This window comes from Lactuca virosa, chromosome 8 (assembly GCF_052849685.1).
Source record: "Lactuca virosa cultivar CGN04683 chromosome 8, Lactuca_virosa_CGN04683_v6, whole genome shotgun sequence".
Lineage (NCBI taxonomy): Eukaryota > Viridiplantae > Streptophyta > Magnoliopsida > Asterales > Asteraceae > Lactuca > Lactuca virosa.
This window is the reverse complement of record NC_136433.1, coordinates 58,457,803-58,477,693: the sequence shown is the minus strand read 5'-3', so window position 1 is coordinate 58,477,693 and position 19,891 is coordinate 58,457,803.

The following is a 19,891-nucleotide window of genomic DNA, read 5'->3' as shown; positions in this document are numbered from 1 at the left end:
TGTTCTGAAAAAGAAATCGTACATTGACAAGTTGGATAGATTGGGTGTCATTTTCCCAAGGGAGCAAGCCATTGACTTGGTTACTCTCTTGATTCCAAAGTCATATGATTAGTTCATTAAGAACTTTTATATGAGGAATATCGACATGCCCGTAGTTGATATGATACAAATGTTGATTGTTGCTGAAGCAGAAATGCTTAAGAGCATATCTGAAGCAGAGATGCTTATAAGGTCTAATTCCTAGGTTTCCATGGACATTGACAATGGTGATCCATAAAAGATTTATCTTCCCAATGGAAAGGGGTCGTCCAAGATCAAACTGTTTGATCGTATGGTAAAGAGAAAAGCTAGTTATGGGTGTTGGATTATGTGTCTAAGCCAATAACTAAATTAGTGTAATCTTGAATTATTAGCAATGTCCTTTTGGGTTGCCCTCAAACCTAGTAATTGAACAAAATATTTTTTTTATAGAGAGAATAATTTATTGATTTATTATATGATTACTAAATAATAATAAATGAATTTATTAATATGTTATGAAAATAATATATTAATTAGAAATAGTATTATTTAATTATAAATTAATCATAAATTAATTAACATTAATTTTGGGATTAATTGGAATAATTAAATATGGAAGGACTAAAGGTCACAATGTTCAAAAGTTGAACATTGAGAAATTCTAGAACCTCCCAAGAGGGTGGAAAAATTCTAGAAGTCTTTTAGGGTTTTCTTAGGCATTAAGGGTGCCTTGGATACCTTAGGGAGGAAGTTAAGGGATTAGGGCTTATCTTAGGAAACTATCTTATCTATAGATCCTTTGATCACCTATATAAACCCTCCATGGGGATCAAAATCTTAGGAAACTATCTTATCTATAGATCCTTTGATCACCTATATAACCGAATTTCATATCCTATCTATTCTCTCAAAACCTTCTTGTTTCTAGGGTTGTGTGTGAACCATAGATGCACGACACTGGTGGTGCTAGCTTCCAAATCAAAAAAGAAAGGATTCTTGATTCTTTACTACAACAATCAACAAGGTATGTAAAGCCTAAACTTTATTCTAATTTTCGAAATACCTAGGGTTTTTCTAGGTTTTTGTTGTTAAATAGAATGTTACATCAATAGTGTTATGACTTAGATCTTTAGGTTGCATGTACCCTTAAATGATAAGGATTTATCCACGTTAATACATGTAAAACCCATCAGTGGTATCAGAGTGTATGGTTGTCTAACATTTGAATGTACATTGCTTGAACTTGAACAAAACCCGAATGGAGGAAACAGAATCGACATTTTGTTGTGGCGCTACATTGTGGCATTCTTCTGCCACGACGTGGTGATCTTCGAATTCGCGTCCTTTTCCCGTTCCGCCACGACGTGACGATTGTCCGCCACGACGTGGTGGACCCTCTGATCAGCGATATTTTGCTTAATTGATAAATTGATTAGGATAATTACTTTAGATAATGTTTTTATTTGTATATAAAACTGAATAATTATTTTAGTAATAAGATATCATTATCTTGAATTTGTGAATTATCCTTATGTTTTAATTACATTTAATTATTTGATTAATTAAAAGATAAAGTTTAAAAACATAATTGGTTTATTTTAAATTAAATTAATTCCTTAATTTCGAAAATTTAATTTAAACCTACTATTTTAAAAAGTTTTTAAAATACACCTTATATATATTATATTAAAAGTTAATTACTATATGTATAAGATTAAGTTAGTCAGATCGCTAGTATATGCCTCATTCACGAAGCTGAACTGTAAGGGGGAGGGGGGAGGTATAAGGAAACTGCCTATAAAATGACGGTTGAATGAGTGTCCACTCTCACCCACCGCTTCCTTGTTTGGCGGAGGGTCGTTAGCAGAACGGATCTGATAGAACAAAATAATTTCATCAATAAGTATAACGATATAAAAGTAACTAAACCTTTTTGTAAAATCTCACTCTTAGTTACTTTAGGAAAAATATGAAAAGTATGCTAATCCATAAAAATGAACATTATACTTTATAGTAGTTAGTGGAAGGCGTGTGGTTAACCGGCACACTAAAAGTGACTATAAAGAGCAATAATAGACGTCTCGAAAATTATCATTAATTAATGGAGCGCGTGTGGTCAAGCGGCACATTAAAATGAGATGATAAATGAGATCGAGAGTGTCAAACATATTTGTATGGTTATTCACATCTTGTTTGTGATCCTTAATATCTCAGTCACAAAAAGTAGAGTATAATCTGAGATTAAACATGCAATTGATGGATTCAATGAATGTCAAAAGATCTAGGAATTTCATAGTTAAAAATTGGTGAATTGTTTTTACCTACCTTTATAAATCCACAATAAGATTACGACATCCATCTTCTTAGATGTGAATTGTTTTTTTGGATCCTAGAATTAATGATTTATTATGGGTTAAAATACTAAGGATTATTGTCATCTAAATAAAACTATTTCTTTTTCTTTATAGATGTCTACTCCTGATACTTGTAACGTCCGAGATTTATAAGGTACTATTTTTATTTATATAAGGTTAATAGTTTTAAAAGGTTGGGCTTAGAACTTTGGGTCCTTGTATTTGGGCTAAGGAAGCACCGTACACGGAGCGTACCTTGCCATGTACGCTCAGCATATTCAAGAGGCTGGAACGCGGAAGCCATGCACGTACGCCCAGCGTACCAGGAGTACGTGCATCGTACGTACGCAGATTCTAAAACCCTAAATTTTAGGGTTTGATCCCTATATAAAGGACATTATGCCTTTGGTCCAGCCTCCCTCTCACCCTTAGATAGCCACCACGAAAACCCTAACTCATATTTGTGTGTTCTTGTGATTTGGAAGCCACTTGAGAGCATTCTAGTGTTGTTTTGGTGTTTAGAAGGGAAAGAAGTTTGAAGAAGGAGCAAGGATTCAAAGGGAGCTTGTAGATTCAGGAGATTAGCATCATTTCTGACTCATTCGAGGTATCAAGCTTCAAACTTGATCATTGCATGTTTAGATTTGATTTTGGGGTGTTTTATGTCACTTTTGGACTCCATTGTTGAGGTTGCTTGAGTCTTGATAGTTTCATAACATAAGAGTTGTCCTTTTGGGCTCTTAGAAGCACTCAGAGTAAAAAAAATCGGACCTTGATGGTTAAGCCACAACCATGCAAGGGTTTGAAGGTCACAAAGTTGGGTTAAGGACCAAAAATCATGTTTTGACCCCAACCATGCATGTAGGCACATAAAGTTTGTGACTTTATGGACTAGGATGCCTTAAAGGACCTGGATCTACATTCTGGACGTGAGGACTTAATGGGTTAAGTCACAAATGAAGTCCCAAGGAAGCTGGCCGATACGCCGTACGTACACCCTAGTATGCTACGCGTACTGGGTCAACTTACCGTTTTGGTCAAGGCCAGCGTACGCTGGTCGTACGTGCCAGGTACGCCGCGCGTACGCATGCAATGTGGCGAACTTGGGCTTTTGGGCCTTAGAAAACTGGGTCTGGATAGTTGGCACCCATGGCCCACTGTGGAGCAGAGTTTCTGGGCCTAGAATTGAGACTTAGAGTATTGGGCCTTTTGGGCCATATTGGGCCACTCGAGATTATTTATTTTGGGCTAAGGATTTATTGGGCTTGTGAAAAGGACCATTTGAAGATATCATAATATCATTCAACATACTGAATCTCATATCAAATATCAGAGTAAATCTCCCAGGCTAGAAAACTGTGGTGTGTGCCATGCGATCATCCCGAGCTCTTCTCTTTGCTAGCTGAAGTACCTGAAACCAAAACTGAAACTGTAAGCACGAAGCTCAGTGAGCTCCCCCAAACTACCACATACCATACAAAGCACATATAACAAATAACATAACTGTGGGACTACTCCCAACTGCATCGGGACGAATCCCGGCATCAGCTTACCCTTGCATCGGACTCCTGTCCAGCATCTGGCTCACCCCGGCATCGGGCTTACCCTGAAACATACATAACATAATCACATAATCTGCATCGGGCTTGCCCCGACATCGGACCGAAGCCCGGAACAAATAACATATAACATAATCACATAAACTGCATCGGGCCTGCCCTGTCATCGGACCGAAGCCCGAAACATATAACATATAACATATAAACTAGCATACATCAGGCTTGCCCCGGAACACATAATACATGGCATAATGACTAACATACATCGGGCTTGCCCCGGCATCGGGCTTACCCCGGAACACTTAACACATAACATATAACATAATCGCATATACTGCATCGGGTTTGCCCGACACCGGACCGGAGTCCGGAACACATAACACATAATACATAAACATGCATGAATCACAAAGACATCAAGCATACATAACTACTTCTCGGGACCGCCCCGGCATCGGACCGAAGTCCGGAAACATATAAACTGCATCTAGCTAACCCCGACATACTCTACTACTTAAACGGGCTGGCATTGTGGTCGTATACCCGTTACTACTGGAAGGAAACTCACCTCGTATGACTGACTACTGAAAACCCGAGTGAGGAATCCCTGACTGCTGTTCCGGCTGCTCTCCGGCTATCATGACCAAATGAACACTTAGTTAGAAATGAGGATTCTTCTATGGGTAAAATGACTATTTTACCCTTCTGATCCAATTTGGGCCATGACCCAGGCCCAATCCTTTCTAGTCCTTCTAAACTCACTAAGGCCCATTAATCCCCAAATGGCCCAATTTTCTAAATTGGGCCCAACTCTTCAAATTGGGCTTTCCTTTCCAACCCTACTAAACCTTAAGCCCTTAACTGGCTTCTGCAGGCCCAACACGGCCCACAGCTACTATGTCCAATACTTGGCCCAAACCGAGCCCAATAACGCAAAGTCCATAGTCTGAGTGTACACTGAGCGTACTCTTCTGTACGATACGCGTACAACTTGCATGGCTTGTACGCTACGCGTACTGGCGTGTACGCCCAGCGTACTCCCCTGATAAGCCATTTTCTTCAAAGCTGCTTAATCCCTTAAGACACAACTTCCAAACTTCAGATCTGAGTCTAATAATCCTTCTTAACCCATAAAGTTGATCACTTGGTGGCTTGCACCCCACCAAATGAAATCAAGCTTGGAAAAATAGCAACCATCTTCATGGAAATGGCTAGATCTCTTGCATGGATGCAAATGGGCCTTAAAGATTGCAACTTTACTGCTCAAGGGACTCAAATAGCTTCATGGGTGGCAACCCTAAGTCCAGAAACGGATTTGCACCATAAAAATCCATTCTTGAAACCAAATAGGGACAATATCCATGAAAACCTAGATCTATGAGGTAGAAGCACCAAGATGAGAACTTTATACCTTCATTAGGCTGGGAATGATGTAAAACCTCTGGATCTACAAGCCCTCTTCAATCTCTTGCTTCTTCTCTATACACCTTCTCCAAAAACACCAAAATACTCCTCTAATGGCCATCCAAGCTCCAAAATTAATCAAATGAGGGCTAAGGGTCGATTTCTAGGGTTTAGAGGGTGGAGGCTGAAGATATTAGGGTTAGGTTATGAGATAAGGAGCTTAAATAGGATCCAAGACCCTAAAATAGGGTTCAGGTCTGTTTGGCGTACGCCCAACGTACTCCGAAGAACATTTGCGACCATCCTGGACAATACGCCCAGCGTACTCCAAAAGTACGCCCAACGTACTGCCTTCTTCACTAGTACGCCCAACGTACTCGGCTAAGCCTGAAAGCACTAAACTTCCGAAGGCCATAACTTCTTCGTTATAAATCCGTTTTCGACGATCCTTATATCCACGAAAAGGTAACGAGAAGCCCTACACTTCTATCAACTCATATCTTCCTTAAGACCTTCCGAACAAAAGTCCCTTTTCTACATAAGCCCAAACTAACACTTTACTGAAATACCCCTAGGCTCAAAAACACAAACCAAACATCCGGATCGCTTCTAATACCTCACTCGCACCCAAAATGGTCTAGATCTTACCCTTTTCAAAAGCCATAATCTTTATGATGACCGGCCTTCGGGCTACAGCCTCAGACTGGGAGTCAATTCAAAAAAGGGCGTTACATTGGGTATGGTCCAAATTAGACCAAGGGGGTAAAATGGTCATTTTACCCTAAGAAGTATTATGGATTTTGACGAAGTGTTGTTATGTTAATGATAGCCGGGGAGTCATCGGAGCAGATGTTAGAGGTTCCTTCTAGTGATATTCGACATTCAGCTTGAGGTGATTTACCTTCCAGTAGAAGTTGGTTTAAGGCACCAAGGCCGACCCACTAGTAAGAGTTATAGTAGAGATGATTGTCGTTTTGATAATTATCTGGTATGTTGCTATCTGTTATGATTACGTGCTAGTATGTTGTGATGTTATGTGATAGGAGGAGGTAGGATAGACCCCAATACCGGTCGATAGGGTCGAAGGGGTATGCCAGCACCCAGATAAGCTAGGCAGTATATGATTATATATTTATGCACTAGGATGCTATGTGGTAGAGTAGGGGTGAAATAGTCCCCGGTACCGGTCGAAAGGACCGAAGGGGTAGGCCAGCACCCTGATATGCTAGGCAAGGTACCGGTCGAAAGGACCGAAGGGGTATGCCAGCACCCTGATATGCTAGGCTAGGTATCGGTCGATCGGGCCAAAGGGGTAGGCCAGCACCCTGATATGCTAGGCAGTTACCGGTTGAAAGAGACCGAAGGGGTAGATCAGTACCTGGATATGCTAGACAGTATGCATGTTATATGGTATGTGGTACGATGGGGGAACTCACTAAGCTTTGTGCTTACGGTTTTCAGTTTTGGTTTCAGGTACTTCCTCCGCGAACAGAAAGGAGTCGGCACGGTAGCAGCGCATCGCACACACATGATTTCCGCATTATGAGATTCTTGGGATTTGTACTCTGACATTGTTACTATATTATGACATGCTTTTGAGACTTACGAGTTATGGTTTTTATGAAATGAAATAACTTGATGATGTTTTTCTATAAAATGTTTATGAATCGTTATATTAAAAATGAAATTTTTGGTCTGTATTTTTGGGATGTTACAAGTTGGTATCAGAGCCTTGGTTTGAGGGATTCGGACACACCTTCGGGGGTGTCTGGACTCAAATCGAGTGTTTGAAGGATTTTTACAAGAAAATAATTTTTCTAAGAAGTAAAATAAAGAGTTTTCGATAAAGAACAAGGTGTGTGATGCGTGCAATCGGTCGAGCTCAAGTAAGTTTTCCCCAAGATACCCATACATGTTATGTTATGATATAATATGATTATGAGAACTGCATGCTAGATTAGGGCTAAGGATCTAGGAAGATGCCTTATGTGCCTGCTATATGTGCTTATTGAGTTACATGCTAGAACTGATTAGTCAATAATATGATAGCCTAAATAGGATATGCTTGGTATCGTTACTTGATGATCAAATGCTGCTTGCTTTGTGCTTTTAGGAGTTCTAGTTATCTTTAACTAACTAGTAAACGAATACGTTAAGTTACATATTGTAAGGACTAAATATTTTCAGAAGGCTAGGTCTAGCCCTATTGCGCAACTCTTGTCTGAGTCCAACCGTTGTAGGGTAGGATATCTCATTCGAAGAATTATCTGGTCTTAGTGATATGTAATGGTATCCGCAAGCTAGTTAGGTAAAGATAGCAGGGATTCCTTATGCAGCTGATGGCGGAAAGTGGGTTGGAGATTACCCTAGGGTAAGCCTAACATGAGATTAGCAGGAAGAGCGATAGTAGTAGAAGGGACTTGGTGAAGTCAAGGCAATCCTTAAGGAAAGTACGGATATATGTGGAAGGTAGTATGGGCCCGTACTACTGAAAGCAGAGGATTTGTACTCGAGTCAATGAGGGCTGAGATAGAACCAGGGAACTTGTAGAGTGTGTGGGACCTCTCGAGATTATGTATGACCCTGACAATTATATGTTTTGTTTCAGAATGGTGGTGACACGACATGGAGCGGGAGGTTCAGGGTCAGGATCAGGTTGATGATCACGTTTGGGATCGGGTATCGAGCTAGTCGATGAGGGACTACGTGATTCCATTGCTTCTGAGATCACGAGAGGCATCCTTGAGTCGACCCCGGTGATTTTCGGGTCGATCAAGGAAGGGATTATCGAGCTGATGGAGGATCGGCTCAGGACATTTCGGAGTGACATGGCGTCCACTCAGTCAGGTACACGCACACTCTCCTTCAAGGACTTCCGGGGATGTGGTGCTCCAGACTTCCACGGGATGAAGGACCCCATTGTTGCCAGGAGGTGGATTGCAGACATCGAGTCTGTACAGCTGACGAGCTTCTGCCCTGAGGGGTCGAAGGTCCGGTATGATGTAGGTTGTTTGAGAGACCGAGATCGAGATTGGTGGGAGGCGGACAGTGATTCATTGGGAGCCCCGGTCGTTGAGGCTATGCCTTGGTCGGATTTTGTGACCAGATTTAGGGATGAGTTTGCGCCAGCTGTGGAGATTCAGCAGCTGGCCAGGGAGTTTCTCGACATGATACATATGAATGAGTCGGTGGCGGAGATTACCGCCAAGTTCAGGGAGAGGGCCTTATTGGTACCTCAGTACGTGGGGGACGAGGAGATACAGAAGACCCGATACTATGACATGTTGATAGCTGACATCAGTAAACATGTCAGCTACTCAGCATGGCCGACTTTGGAGGACATGATAGACAGGGCGAGAGAGAGAGGGAGATTGATATAGAGCACGTCTGGAAGAGGAAGGCGGAGTCTGGGAAGGTTAATGGGGTTTCGGGGAAGAAACCCAAGGGATCCGACACTAGATCGAAGGGCCAACAGGGCCGGAGCCGCTGTGGGAAATGCGGAAAGATTCATGAGGGGGTTTGTAGACTGGGATCATCGGGCTGTTATAAGTGCGGCAAGCTTGGCCACTTTGGTAGGGATTGTACTGCCCCTACCCCCACCTTTCAGACATCAGACCTGATTTGCTTTCATTGTAATCAGAAGGGCCACAAAAAGGCCAATTGCCTGAGACTGACAGCAGCAGCGCCTGTGGCGGCGCCAGCTCCAGCGACCCTGCGGATTACGGATGGCCGATAGGGCAAGACAGATGCTCCAGTGGTGAGGAGTCGAGCCTTCCAGCTGACCGCCGAGGAGGCACGTGCCACACCAGATGTGGTGACGGGTATGTTTTCTTCTCCCTAACTGTTATTACATGTCGGTTATGATATTTATATGCTGTGTTTATGTGTTATATTTAGGATCGTTCCATGTGAACGACATCCCATTTTAGGTGTTATTTGACTCGGGGGCTACCCGATTGTTTGTCTCTCTTGCTCTTAGCAAGAGGTTTTCTGAGTCTTCAGGCTTGTTAGATTCCTTTGGAGGTTGAGATTGCTGACGACCGATCTGTCCGGGCATCAGAGGTTTTCAAAGATTGCATCTTGAGGTTGCATGATGAGCGTAACCTCGTAGATTTGGTTCCTATTCTGTTACGTGGGAACAAGGATATCATCGGCATGGATTGGCTGAGCCCTAATGGGGCGGTGATTGACTGGGCGCAACAGCTGGTGCGTATCAGGACCCCAAGTGGGGGAGAGCTGGTGATTCAGGGTGAGAGGCCGCAGCGAGGACCAGCTTTGTGTTCGGCAGCGAGGGCTAGGAGCTACCTTCAGCAGGGTTGCACAGGGTATGTCGCCTACGTTATGGATACCCGGGAGGTGGGTAAGGCGACTGTGAGTGATGTACCAGTGGTGCAAGAGTACCTGAACGTATTTCCAGAGGAGCTGTCGGGGATACCTACGGAGAGGCAGGTAGAGTTCAGGATCGACCTAGTCCCTGTTGCGGTGCCAATAGCCAAGGCACCATATCGGTTAGCTCCTCCCGAGATGCAGGAGTTGTCTACACAGCTGCAGGAGCTGTTAGACAAGGGATTCATTAGGCCGAGCAGTTCGCCTTGGGGAGCCCCGATCCTGTTTGTGAAGAAGAAGGACGGGTCGCATCGGATATGTATAGACTACCGAGAGCTGAACAAGGTAACGGTGAAGAACCGTTACCCACTCCCGAGGATTGATGATCTCTTTGATCAGCTTCAGGGGGGCATCTTGGTTTTCCAAGATAGATTTACGCTCAGGCTACCACCAAATGTGAGTCAGAGACAAGGATGAATAGAAGACTGCTTTTCGAACTCGCTATGGCCATTACGAGTTCGTGGTAATGCCCTTTAGGCTCACCAATGCTCCTGCCGTGTTCATGGACCTCATGAACAGCGTATGCAGACCGATGCTGGATCGGTCTGTGATAGTTTTTATAGATGACATCTTGGTTTACTCCAAGACACAGGAGCAGCATAAGGAGCACTTTCGGGAGGTGTTGGATACCCTGAGGAGGGAGAGCTTGTACGCCAAGTTCTCCAAGTGTGAGTTCTAGTTACGCGAGGTGCAATTTATGGGGTACCTTGTCAACCAGAGCGGGATTTTGGTCGACCCGACCAAAGTGGAGGCTGTAATGAGATGGGAGGTTCTGAAGTCTCCATCTGAGATTCGGAGTTTCCTAGGGTTAGCAAGCTATTATCGGAGATTCATTCAAGACTTCTCCAAGATAGCAGTACCCTTGACCCGGCTGACAAAGAAGGTCGTTGTTTTTTACTGGGGTCCTGAGCAGCAGACAACATTCTAGACGCTGAGGCAGAGGTTATGCGAGGCGCCGATATTAGCCCTCCCAGAGGGCGTGGAGGACTTTGTAGTATACTGTGATGCGTCCATTTCGGGTTTGGGCGCAATATTGATGCAGAGAGGGCACGTTATCGCCTACGCCTCGAGTCAGCTGAAGCCTCATGAGGCGAACTACCCGACGCATGATCTGGAGTTGGGGGCGGTTGTCTTTGCCCTCAAGATTTGGCGGCATTACCTCTATGGGGTCCGATGTACAATTTACACGGATCACAAAAGTTTAAGGTACCTCATGGTCAGCCGAATCTGAACATGAGGCAACGTCGGTGGCTAGATGTGGTGAAGTATTACGACTGTGAGATCCTCTACCACCCGGGGAAGGCCAATGTTGTGGCCGATGCGCTTAGCTGCAAGGCAGCCCCGATCAGAGATATTTGCTTGAGGATGACGGTGGTGACTCTGCTTTTGGATCAGATCCGAGAGGCCCAACAGGAGGCTATGAAGGAGGAACATCGGAAGAGTGAGCGTATTGTGGGTCAGGTTTCCTCCTTCGACTATGATAGTCGCGGGTTGTTGACACTCCATCAGAGAGTGTGGGTTCTGTATCATGGAGGTGTGCACCAAGTTTTGATGAAGGATGTGACATCCCCAAATTTCTCGGCCAGAAAAGACCGATTTAGTTTATGTTTTTAAAATAAAATCAGAGTAATCTTTTAAAAGATGTTGCAGAATTTGTCCCCAAAACAAAATATAATAAAAATTTATCAAAACATTTCTTAAAGAAATATATATTTTCATTATATATCAAAACCTCGGGATGTCATGTTCCGATACAGACCAAAAGCATAAACAGTACATTATAAGCCTTACAACAGTTATTTACAACAACTGGCCTATAATCCAAAAATCCCTCTTCATCATCCAAACTATGCTCTGGGTCCCCTACCTGTAATATAAAAAGCTGAGTGGGTCAGGCTTGGGAGCCTGGTGAGCATATAGGGTTTTCAACCCACAAATAATAAATTTATTAATTTCATTAACCAACAATAAATTTATTAATTTTATCAACCAACAATAACCCTGATTACCCGTTCCCGCTATCCTCACTTTACGTCCCTAAACACCTATCACAAGGGACCTAGTCTAAGGATTTTCATCGAGGTGACAACACTACTTTAGGGATTCATCAACAATTTATGTCAAATAAGGCAACCATGAGGGGGATGGAGTACACCAATGAACATATAGTTCACCAACACCTACAGGTTGCGAACCTGCTAGCGTTCCACTGGACTGTCTAGAAAGGTCCTGGTCATCATCTATACTCCGCTAGATGACTACAACAACAACAACAACGTCGAGGCCTCTCATCATTTTATCACACATCAACTATTTCATCTACCCATGTTTTACCCAACATATTTGTAGATAAAAAACATATACAGTTTAAAACGTGTATAAAACATCTATTCAACACCCATCTCAAATAAACAAACAATATAATTACACATAGCACGTATTTTATAGAAAATATTTAATATCTATGTGTAAGATGAAAGTGACTACACACTCACTTTATTTAACGATAATCGGGCAGCACTTTGTTTCTTTAAACAATCTTTTTCGATAAAACCGGGATGTTTTCCCAAAAACCGGGCTTCACGTGGGCAGAGTTTCGTCTCGAAAACTTTTTTTCTCGGGATCTTCGGGCTCTCCGGGGCTTGCTTACAATGCTAGGATGATATAATAGGCTTGGGGTATTTAGTGTAGCAAAAACGAAAGTATAGGGGAGAGAGGAGTAAATTTGTAACCTAAAATCGGATGGCATCGATCACTATTTATAGGGGCTGAACACTCGAATTACGCTGGGCGTAAATTGAGAGTACGCTGGGCGTACTCCTTCTTCAACCAGTACATTGGGCGTACGAGGGGATCACATCGGACGCGTCAAGGCTACGACATGTGGCTCTCATGCAAAGGAGTAAGGGAGGTGACGAACTCCGGAACACTTACACGAGCACGCTGGGCGTACTTCTATACGCCGGGCGTACTCCGAATTTTCAAACTTTAAAAATTCGTAACTTTCGCATACGAGCTCCGTTTTTTACATTCTTTATATCTACGCGTAGGTGAGACTGTGATCTACAACTTTTGTTTAGACTCCGTCGGCTAATTTTGACTTTAATTTTAAAGTTATATTTTTAACAGGCCGGGACAGGAAAAGCCCGTTAGAAATTCATAACTTCTTCATCCGATGTCCGTTTTCGTTTTTTTTACCGTTGAACTACTACCAACAAGATCTTTGATTCTCGTTTAGGTCGTGTCGGCTAAAAATTGCTCGATCTAAAATTCGAGTTTCGGGCTGCATACTACTATGCCGAAACTTAGAAAAATCATAACTTCGTCATACGAAGTCAGATTTGGACATTCTTTTTATGAACACTCTCGGTTTAACGAACACTACAACTTTCATTTTGATTGCTAAGGCTAAAAAGCACTTTATCGTAAATTCACTTTTTACGTCACACAACGTCGTGTCGGTTCTGTCGCGAAACTTCGACATGTCATAACTTCTTCGTTATAACTCGGATTTCGGTATTCTTTATATCTCCAGAATCCTTGTTTTAACCACTACAACTTTCTTCACAGATATCGGTTTATCTAACATTTATTTTTGACGCTTATTTTTATCCTTAATTCATTAAATTATAATAATTAAGCATAAAACACATAATACTCAAATAATGCATCTTATTATTTCAAAACAATTTACAAAGGTTGGCCTAGATTATTACATCATTCTTAATGCCTAGCCTAGAAACACGGGCGTTACAAAGGAGGCGCACAAATCCAGGTTTTCTATCCATCCCGGGGCGACGAAGATGTATAGAGATCTTCGTCCTGATTATTGGTGGCCCTGCATGAAGCGGGATGTAGCCTGGTACGTTGAGAGGTGCCTGACCTGCAGGAAGGTCAAGGCCGAGCACCAGAGGCCTCACGACAAGACACAGTCGTTGGATATTCCTATGTGGAAATGGGAAGATATTACTATGGATTTCATCACGAAGCTTCCCAGGACTGCACGAGGGGTGGATTCGATTTGGGTCATCATGGATCGGTTGACCAAGAGTGCTCATTTCATCCCGATACAGGAGAGCATTTCGGCCGAGAAGCTGGCCGACATCTACATTCGAGAGGTAGTAGCACGACACAGAGTGCCAGTCTCCGTGATTTCTAACAGAGATGTGCAGTTCACTTCTAGATTCTGGAAGAAGTTTCATGACGAGTTGGGTACTCGTCTGCATTTTAGCACGGTGTTTCATCCACAGACGGATGGTCAGGGTGAGCGGACCATCCAGACCTTGGAGGACATGATGCGAGCATGCGTTTTAGACTTCGGTGGTAGCTGGGATACCTACCTTCCCTTGGCAGAGTTTTCCTATAATAACAGTTACCACGTGAGTATCGACCGTCCTCCATTCGAGATGTTGTATGGGAGGAAATGCAGAACACCGATATGTTGGGGTGAGGTTGGGCAGAGGGTCACGGAGAGTACCGAAGTGGTACTCAAGACGACAGAGAGGATCCAGAAGGTCCGGAGCAGGCTTCAGACTGCTTAGATTCGGCAGAAGAGCTACGCCGACAGGCGCCGATCGGACCTGGAGTTCCAGGTCGGGGATATGGTTCTCCTGAAGGTGTCACCTTGGAAAGGTGTCATCCTGTTAGGGTGCAAAGTTATTCATGTTTGACTTTGTAATGTGTTGACTTTTGTAAAACCCACTTGCATGTGGTGCATTAGCCTTTTGACTCATGAGATAGAGAGTGAGAGAGAGACATGTAAACACCTATATATAAGGTGAGTTTAGTCCACTTATGGAGGTGTGCTTGAGAGGTGTAAAAGGTGAGTGTGTAAGTGTGTGTTATTTATGTAGACTAGATCTAGATCCCTTTTTGTAACACAATACATAATCAATACATCTCCTAAACACCGAAATCACCGTGTTCATTATGCAATCTTTAATTCCGCATGCCAAACCATGTTCTATAATCACTACAATTGGTATCAGAGTGGGTCTTCAAGATCAACGTGATTTTTGAAGAACGATTCTCGGTTTGGCAACTTTTGTCACAATTGAAGCAAGTTTGGTGAGTCTCTCTCTATGATCTCTCTCAATTTCATTGAATTCGTGCGTTACGTTTTTGAATTTTGAACAACTTGTTTCGTTGAATCTAATCCGTTTTTACCCCATTGGTGATTCAACAAATTTTTTTAAAAAACGATCAAGCCTAAATCTGAATTCAAAAGATTTAATTCATTGGTATTCATTGATCCAAGTGTTAAAGCCTAATGTCTGGTCGATAATTGTTCATTTAAATTGATTGAGCCCAATCAATTAATATACTTACTGTTCATGATCTGATCTGATACCATTCAATTGAGCCCATAAGTTGATTAGTCTGAAATTGTTACTGTTTGAGCCCATTGATTCAACAAATCCATTCGATACATATTAAGAGTCGTTCTTTTTCGTCATACGTATTCGTTGTTGAGGAGTCTTCATTGTATGCTTAAACCTGTTGTACATTCTGGATCATCTTTTTGATTAATGTTCTTGAGTTCTGATTTTGCTTTAATGATTCTGAATAATCGATTAAAGTTTGTTTGTAAACTTATGAATCAATTAAAATAGATTTGTTCTAGAACAAATCGGTTATGATCATATTAAAGCAAAGAAGTCGTAAATTGGATCTTTGAGTTTTATGAATTTGAACACTATTGCATCATAAAAAGTGACCCTCTTGAACTTCAGCTACCGCAACCTCTTCAGCTACCGCAACCATCCAGCACCCGCAGTCAACTTCTTCATCAACAACCGCAACCGGAGTCTCTTCCTACCGCAGTCACTTAACTAGATTACTTTACTTGTCTTTTATTGTAACACTCTCTTTTGTCCAGTATGCCTTGCATGGCTACTCTTAGAGAGGTAATCTAGTGTACATCGTGAGTCTCTATAAATAGAGCTCATTCTCTTTGTATTCAAATACGCTTACACGCATCTATCTATTCTGAATACACTTCTCTGAAGTTATCTTTTCTATCCCTCTATCTACGCATCAGTTCTTACTCTCAATTCTTACTAGAACATAACTGATTATAACCTCTCTCCGGAGCAAGTCTTCTGTGACTAATCACTAAGTTTGATCTTCCTTATTAACTTGGTTTGAATGCATTCCATGTTATGAATCAACTTAAGTGTATACTTGATATAATTATTGCTGTCATTTCTATTACTTTACTTTTCCGCAACTAACTCTCTAACTTATTAATATTATTGTTGAGCTTTTAGATCCTTCGAGATTAACTATTCCGCAATACTACTTGTTCTAACGTTTGTTCAAGTGTGTCTCTAAGTTTTTCTCTCAACAATTGGTATCAGAGCCATAGTGGTTGCTTTTTGAAAACGGAACTCTGATTTTCAATGGGTCTTCTATACCACTAAAGCTCATTTAAAAAAAAAAACAATTTCAAATGGCACAATCATTATCTCTGAACGTTTCCAACAGTGTTGGTGGTTCTAACCGAGCCCCAATACTGGTAGCAAATGGGTATCATCACTGGTCACAAAGAATGGAAAGATACTTAAGGAGACTTGGTAGAGATGTATGGCGATCCGTAGAAGAAGGACCTCATGTCCCAGTCCTTACACCAGTCCAAACTGACGGCGCTACAACCAGACTAGGAGGAGGACAACCAGTCATGAGCCGTCCCACCAAGGATGATCTCGATAAAATGGAAAATGATGATGTTGCTTTTTATGAAATCTCCTGTGGAGTTTCTCCTGACAACTTCGATATTATCATAAATTGCAAATCAGCAAAAGAGATCTGGGAAGTTCTCAAGAATCTGTACGAAGGCTCAGAACAAGCACAAGACAAGAAACTTACTACCGCACTCAATGAGTTCAACAACTTCAAAGCTCATACCGGCGAAAGCTTAGAAGATTCCTTCAAAAGGTTCAACCTGATAGTCACCAAGTTATCCAATGCGGGCACCATCCGCAGTAACCATGAAACAAATCTTCAGTTTCTTAATGGTTTGGGAAGACATTGGACTACGGCTAAGATGATAGTCCAGGGCGATAGAAAGATTCACTCTTTGTCACTCTACAAGCTCTATGGAGAGTTGCAAGCGCAAGAATCCACCGTACTCAAAGACTGTGCTGACTTCGGAGGACCACTTGCTCTCATAGCACAAGCCCCACCGCAGTCATCCTACTTTTCCTCGTATGACACTCCACCGCAGTCATATGAAGTAGATTCAGAGTATGATGATGAAGAAGAATTTCAGAAGGCTATTGCTCTGGTTAGCCAACAGTTCAACCGTCTACCACCTCCTTCCTACCGCAAGAATCAACATTTCAACAAACCTCCATTCAACCGTAACTTCAGTCCACAGAATAATCATTCTCGTTATCCAAAAGGTTCTCATCCACCACCGCAATCTCAAAATACTCAACGAAAGGAGGTACCACAGTCTACTCTAACCACTGACTCCGGTACTACCTCTGAAGACAAGACTGATATTGTGATTTGTCACAAATGCAACAAAGAGAATCACTTTGCAAGAGATTGTAAGGCCAATGTAGTAAAAGACAGAGCATTCTATCTTAGAATGGCTCAAGAGTTGGAAGACAAGGAAAAGGCAAAGGCATATGTAGCCCATGTCAAAAGAGACCATCAAGTTTGGTCATCCGGAGATGAAGATGAAGCCATCAGCAGTGTCAAAGGAAAAGGGAAAATCTGCATGCTGGCAACTGCAGATGATGATGAGTCTACAAAGCTGGAAAAGAACTACTGCTACATGGCAAAGGATGGAACTCTAAGCATCGTCGAACAGGTAAAACTCATGATCCAAACTCTAAACTATAGCATGCATGACTGTCAACCATACATAGATGATCTTAATGACACTTGTGTTGCCGTCCTTACAGACTATAACAAAGCCTTAGATGAGAAGAACATTGCGTCCCAAGAAATGTTCCATGTGAGAGGACGCCTGGATAACAAAAGACTCAAAATGGCTATGTTAGAAAAAGACTTAGAGTTAGAGAAAGATACAAGAATGCTGAGTGAAACACAATTAGAGATAACTTTGAACCAGAAAGATTTAGCTCATAGTGAAATTGTACGCTTAAATCTTTTAATCGAAAAATTGTTCAATGAAAGTGAAGCTATTGAAAATTTGGTAAATAATGGCACTGTGGACAATACATATAATTGGGGTTGGTCAAATGGATATCCTACCACAATGGATTCCTTACCCCGGTTCAACAAAGACAGACTGTATGTCCCTCCAGACCGAGAATTTCATTTCCCAGTCAATGACAAGACCTTCCCCGAAGACATCAAAACTCACTTCGGTAGACTCCATAATCTAAGCAATAATTGTGTCATTGAGGAAATTGTGCCTGAGGTTTTGGGTCACACAAGTGATCAAATTCCTATCTGTGGCACCATTTACCCAAATTCTCAAACCTCATCCGTAGTTGATGAAGAATTTGTCATTGAGGGCCCCGAAGTCTCAAAATACTTTCCATCTCTGCCCTCCTACCGCAGTGTCTCACACTATAGTCAAAAGTCCCTCAAGAGTCCCACTGAAGTCCCAACTAAGACTTACTCTGCAGTAGTTAAATCTTCACTATCGCAGTCCTCAGTAAAAGGAACCATGACCCTTCAGGCGATTCATCATGAATTACTTATAGAGAACTTTGAAGTGGGTCAATGCTCACAGACCCCAGAATCTTCAAGTTCGGATGACTCAAGCCCACGTTTTCAAAATCATTCTAAGAATTCCAGGAAATCGCAGTTGAACAACAATGATTGCGGTTCACCAAAATCCTTGGCCAAAAAGGCCTTCAAAGAGGAAATTAGATCTCGAGGCACAAATAGACACACTTTTTCAAAAAATAAGAAGCATGTCAGAATTCCAAAGTCCAAGAGTCCAGAAAAATTTGTTTTCTCACACTACTTTTCAAAAAACTCTCCCACCAAGAAAACAAACAAAAGGGAAAGTCCAGCTTCAAAAGTCATTCCTACTTCTTCTGACACAACCCAAAAGGGTGTTCAGTCTTTTCAAAACAATGGTTTTCAGGTCTATTCCTCAAATGATCCTAAATGGAAAGAGATTTTACCCACTCCAACACTTTCAAAATCACGTCAAAATTTCAACAAATGGAAGGGTATTCTACCAAATCCACCAAAAAGGACTCAAAGATTTGCACGTGCTAAACCTTTTCAAAAACAAACTTTTTCAAAATCCAACAACTTTCATGTCAGGGATTACCAACCTCGGGCCGGTAACAAGTCCAATTCATCCTATAGACCGCTGACCAAGCATAGTGTCAGATCAAAAGACAAAATCTCTTTTTGTAAATGTCAGCATAGTTGTCAAAAGGATTCATCCTATGTCAAATCTAGTCGGAGTCCGAAACCTCGTAATTTTTCGAAAACTCACAACACTCCAATTCTGCACAAACATCCAGGACTAGGATTAAAAGTTGACAAGAGACCCGTCCCTGCAACCTCGGTCCATGCATCATTCTGCAATTCACCAATTGCCCCAGGCTCCAAACTAGTTTGGATGCCTAAACTAACCGTGTAATTCTCAGGCTTTGTGCAAGGAGGAACAAGAAGAAGAATGGTTAATTGACAGTGCCTGCTCCTTGCACATGACCGGAAGGTTAGAATACCTTCGGGATTTCAGGCCTATATGCAATGGTGGAAATGTCACATTCGGCAACAATGCGAATGGGGTCATCCGAGGTTACGGTGTTCTCACTACGAGGAATTTCTCTATTCAGAAGGTTGCCTATGTAGAAAGCCTTAAACATAATCTCATCAGTGTAGGCCAACTATGTAAGGCAGGACATCGGGTTGAATTTGATGATCAGTTCTTCTATGTAATGACTAGTGACAGAAACACCTGTTTGATCAAATCCAGATCCGAAGGTACCATGTATCCTTTGGATGTCTCTCTGATCATTGGCAGACCGCAGTTGTGTTTCCTGTCCAAAGCTGTATCCGAAGTCAGCTGGCTATGGCACCGCAAGCTAGTTCATCTCAACTTCAGGTACATCAACAACTTGGTCACAGGAGAACTAGTCAGAGGTCTCCCTATTCTCAAATTCAGCAACGATACTCTTTGTCTGGCTTGTGAATGTGGTAAACAGTCCAAAGCAAGTCACC